Genomic DNA, 10,766 nt, shown 5'->3' with positions numbered 1-10,766 from the left:
CTTATCAATCAAAAATAAATACAATAATAACGTTCAATAAAAAAAGTTGTGACACAGTTTAGTTAAATAAGTGCAAAAAAAGTCCATAAGTAGAAATAATCCAGTGGTTCAAGATAGTGTAGATGAAGTTTCAAAAGACTTGACAATTTATCCAATGAGTGAAAACTGCTGACACCACGCCAATGTGCTCACAGAACTCTCACCTCATAGGCAAATGCCTTAAAAATCCAATAGGAACAGTGAGTATCGCTTCCAGAATCAAGGGTCAACAGCAAGGTATTACAGATCAAGAAATTTCACCCCTCCTAACCGATATTACGATCCCCGTGTAAGGTAAATAAGCCTCCAATAGTGTATTACCATAATTTTATTTTATTTAATTAAAATACTTGCTTACATTAAAGCAGCAGCAAGTGCGCCAAACAGAGACAAACATTCGGCGTTTCATGCCACCTCGTACGTCACTTCCGGTCCGTGGTATACTCCGGCCACGCGCTACGCGTTACGTCACGTGACTTCCTGATGATGGATTGTTAGGTTATGCGCAAGATCACTGCAACTTTTATTGATTTTTATTGGTGTAGCTGTGAACACTATTAGGTTTTGCTGCATTTCCACTTTTAGTATTTTTACTTTATTTTATCTTAGTTCACTAATAGTAGCGCAGAGGACCACTATAAATAAAGTTTTTATCTTAACCACTTCAGTCCCGGAAGGATTTACCCCCTTAATGACCAGGTCATTTTTTTGCGTCGCTTTGAAATCCCTTTATATTTGTTTGACATACGTTGCCATTCCAGGGCTCCTTGCTGCAAAGACCAGTCATAGGTGGGGGTAGTGGCCACTTTTTTGTACCTGAATGTGTATTCTGCTGCAAATTTTTGGTAAAAAAAAAAAATCACAATAAGCGTATATTGATTGGTTTGCGCAAAAGTTGTAGCGTCTACCAAATAGGGGATATATTTATGGCATTTTTATAATATTTTTTTTTTTTTTTACTAGTAATGGCGGTGATCAGCGATTTTTAGTGGGACTGCAACATTGCGGCGGACAGATCGGACACTTTTGACACTTTTTTTGGGACATTTATACAGAGATCAGAGCTAACAAAAGCCACTGATTATTGTATAAATGTCACTGGCAGGGGAAGGGTTAACACTAGGCGGCGATCAAGGGGTTAAGTGTTCCCTAGGGAGGTGTTTCTAACTGTGGGGGGAAGGGAATGACTGGGTGTACAGAGAGAGATCGCTGTTCCTGACAATTAGGAACAGACGATCTCTCTCTACTTCCCTGACAGAACGGGGATCTGTCTGTTCATAAGGACATATCCCCGTTCCATAAATCCCAATTGCCCCTGATTTGGAGCAATGTCCCTCTGTCCCTCTTCCCCCCTCATTTGTCCCTCATTTTGGTCTGATCTATACAGTTGTATATAAAATGCACATTTTATCTTTGGATGCACTGGGAAACACTTGTCAATTTCTAAATTCCTGCATTTTTAAATTTCAAAAACCAGAATAATGGAATAATAGTGGTAAAAAAAGAATTTGTGGGCTTAACTAATCATTTATTTTGTATAATTCTCCTTTAAGGGAGCATGGCAGGGGGCATGTCCTATGCCTACATATTTTCCTAGTAGGTGCCCCTTGTTCCCATCTCAAAAAGTTTGGAGGTATGCTGTTCTGCCTCTCTGAGGATCGATCATGGGTCACTGGTGGACATTGCGGCTGCCGGCCACCCGCATCGGCTCCAGCGTCGCCAAAAGCGTGCCCGCTATAGCTCTTAAAGCGTCTGCCATACAGCTATGGCGATTCTCACAGCAGTGCCAACCTGCCGCTGTATAACGATGGCGGCTGGTCAGCAAGCAATTGAAGTATAACTAAAGGCAAAACTTTTTTTTTTAGGTTTTGGATAGAGTGGAAAGGCATTAGAACACCTGTCAGTTTTTATTGAGTTTTTAGGAGATACAACCCTCTCTATTTGTCCTGTTTACCAATATCATTGAAAGTAAAAGAAAATCCCAAATTTTGGGTTGTCTCCTGATAAGTATTAGAGGGGAAATCTTCCAACGGGTATACTAGTCCTAGTGACCTGGGGGCCCACCAAGGAATTTCCTTGAGTTCAGGGCCGGTGCTACCACTAGGCAAACTAGGCAAACGCTTAGGGCGCCCTGCTGCCTAGGGCGCCCGGCCACTGGTGTTCCTACTCTCTTCTCTCTGCAACAAGCAACTAAGTCTCAGCATCAACAGGCAGCAAACATTCATTGATGGGCACTGGTAGGCTGCATTGATGGGCACTGGTAGGCTGCATTGATGGGCGCTGGTGAGGCTGCATTTGATGGGCGCTGGTGAGGTTGCATTGATGGGCACTGGTGAGGTTGCATTGATGGGCGCTGGTAGGCTGCATTTGATGGGCGCTGGTGAGGCTGCATTGATGGGCACTGGTGAGGCTGCATTAATGGGCGCTGGTGAGGTTGCATTGATGGGCGCTGGTGAGGCTGCATTGATGGGCACTGGTGAGGCTGCATTGATGGGCACTGGTGAGGCTGCATTTAATGGGCGCTGGTGAGGTTGCGTTGATGGGCACTGGTGAGGTTGCATTGATGGGCACTGGTGAGGCTGCATTGATGGGCGCTGGTGAGGCTGAATTTGATGGGCGCTTCTTTAAAAAGGTGGGGTTTACATGGGCAGGGAAAAGGAGGTGGAGTCAGGAGTGGAGCCAAGGGGGAGGCGGAAAAATGAGGTTTCGCCTAGGGTGTCAACAATCCTTGCACCTGCCCTGCTTGAGTTGCAGGGATTTCCTCTCACTTCCTGTTAGTTTATGGGACAGGAAGTGAAGGGAAATCTCCACAATGGGACACAAATTGCATAAAAAAAATTTGACAGGAGTTATAATAACCCTCCTTTACTCTATCAACAATGAAAAAAAAAAAGTTTTGCCTATAGTTTTACTTTAACCACTAGGCGTCCGCGCTATAGCCGAAAGACGGCTACAGCGCGGACTTCAATTGCCGGGAGGGCGTCCCTGGATGTCCTCCTGTTTACTTCCGCATTGCGCGCTCCCGCGGGCGCGCATCGCGGAAGTTTTGTGCTGGCCGTGTCCCTCGGACACAGCCAGTCACAGATCACCGTAAACGGCCAATGACAGCGGCCGTTTACAGTGCGATCGGCGGTGCCAATGAGAGAGGTTCTCATATGTAAACATATGAGATCATCTCTCATCGCCGGCTCTCCCTCCTCACACAGAGACAGCGTGTGAGGAGGGAGAGCGGAACCGCTGCGGCGGTGAGTGTAAAAGAAAAAAAAAAAAGGAAAAAAAGGTGTCCCGCTGTTAACGGTCCCTGCCATCTGCCCTGCTATCTGCCCCTGCCATCTGCCCCTGCCATCTGCCCCTGCCATCTGCCCTGCCATCTGCCCCTGCCATCTGCCCCTGCCATCTGCCCTGCTATCTGCCCCTGCCATCTGCCCTGCCATCTGCCCTGCCATCTGCCCCTGCCATCTGCCCCTGCCATCTGCCCCTGCCATCTGCCCCTGCCATCTGCCCTGCCATCTGCCCCTGCCATCTGCCCTGCTATCTGCCCCTGCCATCTGCCCTGCCATCTGCCCCTGCCATCTGCCCTGCTATCTGCCCCTGCCATCTGCCCCTGCCATCTGCCCTGCCATCTGCCCTGCCATCTGCCCCTGCCATCTGCCCTGCTATCTGCCCCTGCCATCTGCCCCTGCCATCTGCCCTGCCATCTGCCCCTGCCATCTGCCCTGCCATCTGCCCCTGCCATCTGCCCCTGCCATCTGCCCTGCCATCTGCCCCTGCCATCTGCCCTGCTATCTGCCCCTGCCATCTGCCCTGCCATCTGCCCCTGCCATCTGCCCTGCTATCTGCCCCTGCCATCTGCCCCTGCCATCTGCCCTGCCATCTGCCCCTGCCATCTGCCCTGCCATCTGCCCCTGCCATCTGCCCCTGCCATCTGCCCTGCCATCTGCCCCTGCCATCTGCCCTGCTATCTGCCCTGCCATCTGCCCCTGCCATCTGCCCCTGCCATCTGCCCTGCCATCTGCCCCTGCCATCTGCCCTGCCATCTGCCCCTGCCATCTGCCCCTGCCATCTGCCCTGCCATCTGCCCCTGCCATCTGCCCTGCTATCTGCCCTGCCATCTGCCCCTGCCATCTGCCCCTGCCATCTGCCCTGCTATCTGCCCCTGCCATCTGCCCTGCTATCTGCCCCTGCCATCTGCCCTGCTATCTGCCCCTGCCATCTGCCCTGCTATCTGCCCTGCTATCTGCCCCTGCCATCTGCCCCTGCCATCTGCCCTGCCATCTGCCCCTGCCATCTGCCCCTGCCATCTGCCCCTGCCATCTGCCCTGCCATCTGCCCCTGCCATCTGCCCTGCCATCTGCCCCTGCCATCTGCCCTGCCATCTGCCCCTGCCATCTGCCCTGCCATCTGCCCCTGCCATCTGCCCTGCTATCTGCCCCTGCCATCTGCCCTGCCATCTGCCCCTGCCATCTGCCCCTGCCATCTGCCCTGCTATCTGCCCCTGCCATCTGCCCTGCTATCTGCCCCTGCCATCTGCCCTGCTATCTGCCCCTGCCATCTGCCCTGCTATCTGCCCCTGCCATCTGCCCTGCTATCTGCCCTGCTATCTGCCCCTGCCATCTGCCCTGCTATCTGCCCCTGCCATCTGCCCTGCTATCTGCCCTGCTATCTGCCCCTGCCATCTGCCCTGCCATCTGCCCTGCCATCTGCCCCTGCCATCAGCCCTGCCATCTGCCCCTGCCATCTGCCCCTGCCATCTGCCCTGCCATCTGCCCCTGCCATCTGCCCTGCCATCTGCCCTGCCATCTGCCCCTGCCATCTGCCCCTGCCATCTGCCCCTGCCATCTGCCCTGCCATCTGCCCCTGCCATCTGCCCTGCCATCAGCCCCTGCCATCTGCCCCTGCCATCTGCCCCTGCCATCTGCCCTGCCATCTGCCCTGCCATCTGCCCCTGCCATCTGCCCTGCCATCTGCCCCTGCCATCTGCCCTGCCATCTGCCCCTGCCATCTGCCCCTGCCATCTGCCCCTGCCATCTGCCCTGCCATCTGCCCCTGCCATCTGCCCCTGCTATCTGCCCTGCCATCTGCCCCTGCCATCTGCCCTGCTATCTGCCCCTGCCATCTGCCCTGCTATCTGCCCCTGCCATCTGCCCTGCCATCTGCCCCTGCCATCTGCCCCTGCCATCTGCCCCTGCCATCTGCCCTGCTATCTGCCCCTGCCATCTGCCCTGCTATCTGCCCCTGCCATCTGCCCCTGCCATCTGCCCCTGCCATCTGCCCTGCCATCTGCCCTGCCATCTGCCCCTGCCATCTGCCCTGCCATCTGCCCTGCCCTGCCCTGCGCCCCTGCCATCTGCCCTGCCATCTGCCCCTGCCATCTGTCCCTGCCATCTGCCCTGCCCTGCCATCTGTCCCCACTGCCACGTATAAGTGCCATCTGTCATCAGTGCCACATAGTGCCATCTGTCATCAGTGCCATCTGTCATCAGTGCCATCTGTCAGTGTCACATGCCATCTGTCATCAGTGTCACGTGTCATCAGTGCCACGTATCAGTGCCACCTGTCATCAGTGTCATCAGTGCCACGTATCAGTGCCATCTGTCATCAGTGTCATCAGTGCCACGTATTAGTGCCATCTGTCATCAGGGCCACGTATTAGTGCCATCTTTCATCAGTGCCACGTGTCATCAGTGCCACATATCAGTGCCATTTGTCATCAGCGCCACATGTCATCAGTGCCACATATTAGTGCCATCTGTCAGTGCCACGTATTAGTGCCATCTGTCAGTGCCACGTATTAGTTGCCATCTGTCATCAGTGCCATGTATTAGTGCCATCTGTCATCAGTGCCACATCAGTGTCAGTGCCAGGTATCAGTGCCAACTGTCATCAGTGCCACGTATCAGTGCCATTTGTCATCAGTGCCACGTCAGTGTCACATGTCATTGTCCTGGTTCTCCAGGGCCTTCAAAAGTGTAATAGGTAGTCAACAAGTTAGATGTGTAATTTACACCTGATGGTGCTCCCTGCATGTTGGGCCTCTCTATGTGGCCAGGTTGTGAAAAAGTCCCACACATGTGGTATCGTAATACTCAGGAGGAGTAGCAGAATGTATTTTGGGGCGTCATTTGTGGTATATACATGCCATGTGAGAGAAATAACCATTACAATGACAATTTTGTGGGGGTAAAAAAAAAAAAAAAAAAAAAATCTTCATTTTGCAAAGAATTGTGGGAAAAAATGACAACATCAAAAACCTCAACATGCATCTTACTAAATACCTTGGATTGTCTACTTTCAAAAAAGGGGGTACTTTCCTGACTTGTTCGGGTCGCAAGAAATGAGATAGGCCGTCAGTACATCAGGTGTGATCAATTTTTTATGATTTGCACCATAGCTTGTAGACTCTCTAACTTTCACAAAGACCAAATAATATCCACTAATTTGGGTTATTTTTACCAAAGATATGTAGCGGTATAAATTGTGGCCAAAATTTATGAAGCAAAATTACTAATTTGCAAAATTTTATCACAGAAACTAAGAAAAATGCGTTTTTTTTCAAAATTTGCGGTCTTTTTTCATTTATAGCGCAAAAAATAAAAAACCCAGAGGTGATCAAATACCACCAAAAGAAAGCTCTATTTGTATGAAAAAAAGGACAAAAAATTCATTTGGGTACAGTATTACATGACTGAGTAATTGTCATTCAAAGTGTGAGAGCGCTGAAAGCTGAAAATTGGTCTGGTCACGAGGGGGGTTTAAGTGCCCAGTTGTCAAGTGGTTAAAGCAGGTCTTTTCATGTGCATTATCTTCCACTATTGGATAATTGTGTGTTCTACTATTCAATTGTATTCATTTTCTCTATGGAGTAGGTGTGTGCTATTTGTGAAGGTTTTCATTTATGGGGTCATGGGGTAGCTACCTGTTTTCAGACGCTCAACATCTGCCTTCACACATTCAATTGGTGACTGAGTTACCTCTGTGGCTATATATGCTGGGATATGTTGATGACACTTAATGGTACTAAAGAAGCTGCTTGGAAAAGATGTTAAATGTCTTCAACATTACAGAACAAAGTCTTGTTGAATGTGACTAACTACTATTAGCGGTGTCGGTGCTTTAAAGTCTGACAGCTTGCTTTTTTGTTTAAATAAAATGATAAATTATTAAAAATAGTGGTATCAAAAGACAGAGTTGTGATCTTGCTATTGGATAGACTGCAGCAGTGGCAGTGCTCCATTTTTTGGGGGGGGGGGGGGGGGGGGTGGCAAAACCCCCCCCTCGGTCCCCCCTGCACGGCCACCTGGCTACTTCCACTCGCCAGCCCCGCTCGCCCGCCAGCCCCGCGCTTGCCACATCCAGGTCGCGGGCGGCTTCCACGGCTTCTACTCCCAGCCTATCCGGTCTTAGGACTCGCTTCCTGTCCTGATTGGCCAGAAAGGGAAGCAGGAAGACCATAGCGAATCAACATTCACTAATGTCACAAGTGGGTGGGCTCGGGGGTGCAGTGCTCTGCGCCCCGTGCCCACCCCTTTTTGAAGCCAATTAAAGCCTCCGGCTCTAATCATGTGCTTCACAAAAAAAAAAAACTCGTAGGACTCTATGCGTCTGGCACCCCGCATGGAGATTAGGGGCCGGCGCATAGAAGGGGCGGCACCTTTATGGATGGGCCACCGTTGTACTGCAAGATAGAGGTAACTATTATTGACAGACACAAAAAAATATGTAGCACCCTGGAGTTTAGGCAGGGTTGCTCCCCCCAAATTTACTTGCCAGGAATAGATATCCTGGTTGATTTTTAGAGATCAATTGATTTCTCCCTAAGTTTGGCCTTGTTGCACTTTTCTCTCCTACCACTTGGTGGCCGGATACCTTCAATAAAGTACACCTACCTGCCTGCTCACAGCTTTCTCCAGCATTAAAACTGAGCTGCTCATGCACAGCTCAGCCTATATTGCCAGCATGGTCCCTGTGTGTTGGAACATGCGCAGAAGTGACATCATCCTGCAATGGCCAATGAAGAAAGTCAAAGACTGGTATCCACAAGAAGATGCCATTGGTTTGAGCTAGAGACCGCGCTGGACTGATTAAGTTATTCTTAGTGAATATAAGGTGGTTTCATGGGTGGGTGGTGGTGTTTAACTCCCTTTGGAAGTATGGGCTGCTACCTTACTGGTATGACTGTGATGTCACTTCGGTGGGAAAGATATTTGGATAGGGAGAGAGGAGCACCCAGTGTCTAAAGTGATGCCTAGGATATTTTTGGGGCCTCAGCCAACCCACAAAAGTAGGCTGGCTGGTGGGCTCCTTATTGAAAATAACAAGTGTACAAATCGAGCCAACGAGTTTAGGGGGATAAACCTCCTCCTTCTTCAGGGCTGTTGGTACATGTAGACAGAGAAGGATGGGCTCCACGGTGCTACCTGGATCTCTTGTGCAAGAAAATGTCAGCTAGAGTTATGCAGAGACAGCACTGCCAGGGAAGATGGCGTCCATATAGAGGGGATCTACACAAACGGGCATTAACAGGAAGAAGAGGGAGATTACCTACTACCTGACTATATTTTAATGGATCAAGAAGGGCTGCATAAAGGCCAACACATCCTTGACATTCGTCATACTTAATAGATGCTCATCTAAAGACCCTGCTGTTGTCTGCACATCATCTTTATACATGACCAACTAGTACGTGGAGGGCTCTTGTAAGATACTCCGCCCTCTGAATTTGGGGGGTAGTGTCAGGAGGCCACCTCTACAGCACAGGTGTAAAACACAAGGCCCGCGGGCCAAATCAGGCCCTCCAGGCCCTTTCATGTTGCCCTCACACCTCTCCTACAGCTGCAGGAGAGCTCCAGCCCACCTCCGGTCCTCCTCCAGACCTCTACTTTCTGCTTTCAAGCAATGCATCCAGCTTCTTCCCAGCAGCAGCATAAGGAAAGGGGGGAGCACTGTGATGTTAGGGAGAGTAGGGGACTCAACTTCTGATGGTGGGGTGACTCTTGACATCTAATGTAAGGGGAGGGGATGCGCTGGACATCTAATCTTAAAGATACAACCGGCCCTTTTGAGGACAATCATAATGCTGATGCGGCCCACGATGAAATTGAGTTTGACATCCCTGCTCTACAGTGTTCTATTGTTTTTCCTGCTTGCACAGCGCAGTATACATTGTACCAATTTCTTGCTTACTCTCTGATAAATATATGACTATACATTCACATATCCAATACCCTGATGAAGGGCTTGAAACCAGAAACGCGTTGGGTACTGGAATCTTATCGGAACTTGGAAAGCACCACGATTCATATACATTTGCATACTTGCTATATATTTATGCTATGTAGTGTTCTATTTGTGTTTTCTGTTATGTTATGGTTTTTAACTGATCATTTCATGTGTGAAGTGATCTAATTTCACATATATTAATAAACTTTTTTTATTCTACTTTAGTGGTGTTGCTGCCTTTAAAATAGGATTCAGGGGGGTCTTTCCTTTTTTTTCCACATAACAGGGATGTGGCAGCAACCTACCTCTTACTGAGACGGTGAAAACATATTCATATTTACTCTCACAAGAGACCCAGGTACCACCGTGAAGCCCATTATATTCTGTCTACATGTATATCTTTCCTACAGAAGAAGATGCCAGCACCAGCGAGTGGACTGTTGAAGGAAAGATAAGTATAGCTCCCCTTAGTTCTGCGTTAAAAAAACACACACTGTTACATGATGTCACAGCTTGGCTCAGCCCTTCCTTCTCTGAGCTGGCCGCTCAGCTGTCGGCTAATTGCCAGCTCCTATCTCTCCACAGTTACTCAGCTGTTGTTGATATCCTGCTCGTCAGTCCTGCTTACTTAAGCCGCCCAGCCCAGATGATCTCTGCCTTCGCCTTGGTCAACAACACAGAGACTTTCTCCTGCGTTCCTGTTAAAGACTTGCTTGGCTGACATTGCTTCTGGCTCCAGATCCTGCTTGCTGTTCCACTATGCTGATTCCTGGCTTCCTGACTTTCTGGCTTGTCTGACTATCCGTTGTGGTTACCGAACTTTGGCTGTTTTGACCACGTTTGTTCTATTTACTTTTATTATTTAACAAGTGTGATTTAACTGTACTTCTGTCTCGGTCTGATTCATAGTTTCTGACACATGATTTCACATTGAATTTTAGTATGTAATACCCTCTAGTGCAGTGGTTCTCAACTCCTGTCCTCAGGACCCACTAACAGGCCAGGTTTGCAAGATAACTGAAATACATCACAGGTGATATAATTTGCTGCTCAGTGATTGCAGTATTCTAGTCTGCATCTCCCCAAGGTAATACTTAAAATCTGGCCTGTTAGTGGGTCCTGAGGACAGGATTTGAGAACCACTGCTCTAGCGTGTGCTACTAGAGGTGGAAGTGTAATAAAAAAGCACACTTCTGGCCAGGAATAACCTGAGTCATGGAATTGGGTCAGGGTTATTAGAGACCAGGGCTGGATGACTCATCTTGGCAGCTCTCTGGTGCCTCCCCCTGGTGTCTGGAAGGTTGGAGAACCTTCTAGAACTAGAGGGCGGGGGCTAGGGGGTGCTGCCTTGAATATATTTGGGGCCTCAGCCAACCCACAAAAGTAGGCTGGCAGGGGGTTGAGACAACCCCATAAATAGACATAGGCCAGGCCAGCAGTGTCAGTCAGCTGGAGTATGGAGATACAGTGTTAAGGAGGCTATTAGTGGTACTGAGGGGTACACTCTA

This window comes from Aquarana catesbeiana, linkage group LG12 (assembly GCF_042186555.1).
Source record: "Aquarana catesbeiana isolate 2022-GZ linkage group LG12, ASM4218655v1, whole genome shotgun sequence".
Classification (NCBI taxonomy): Eukaryota; Metazoa; Chordata; class Amphibia; order Anura; family Ranidae; genus Aquarana; species Aquarana catesbeiana.
This window is presented reverse-complemented; position numbering follows the sequence as displayed.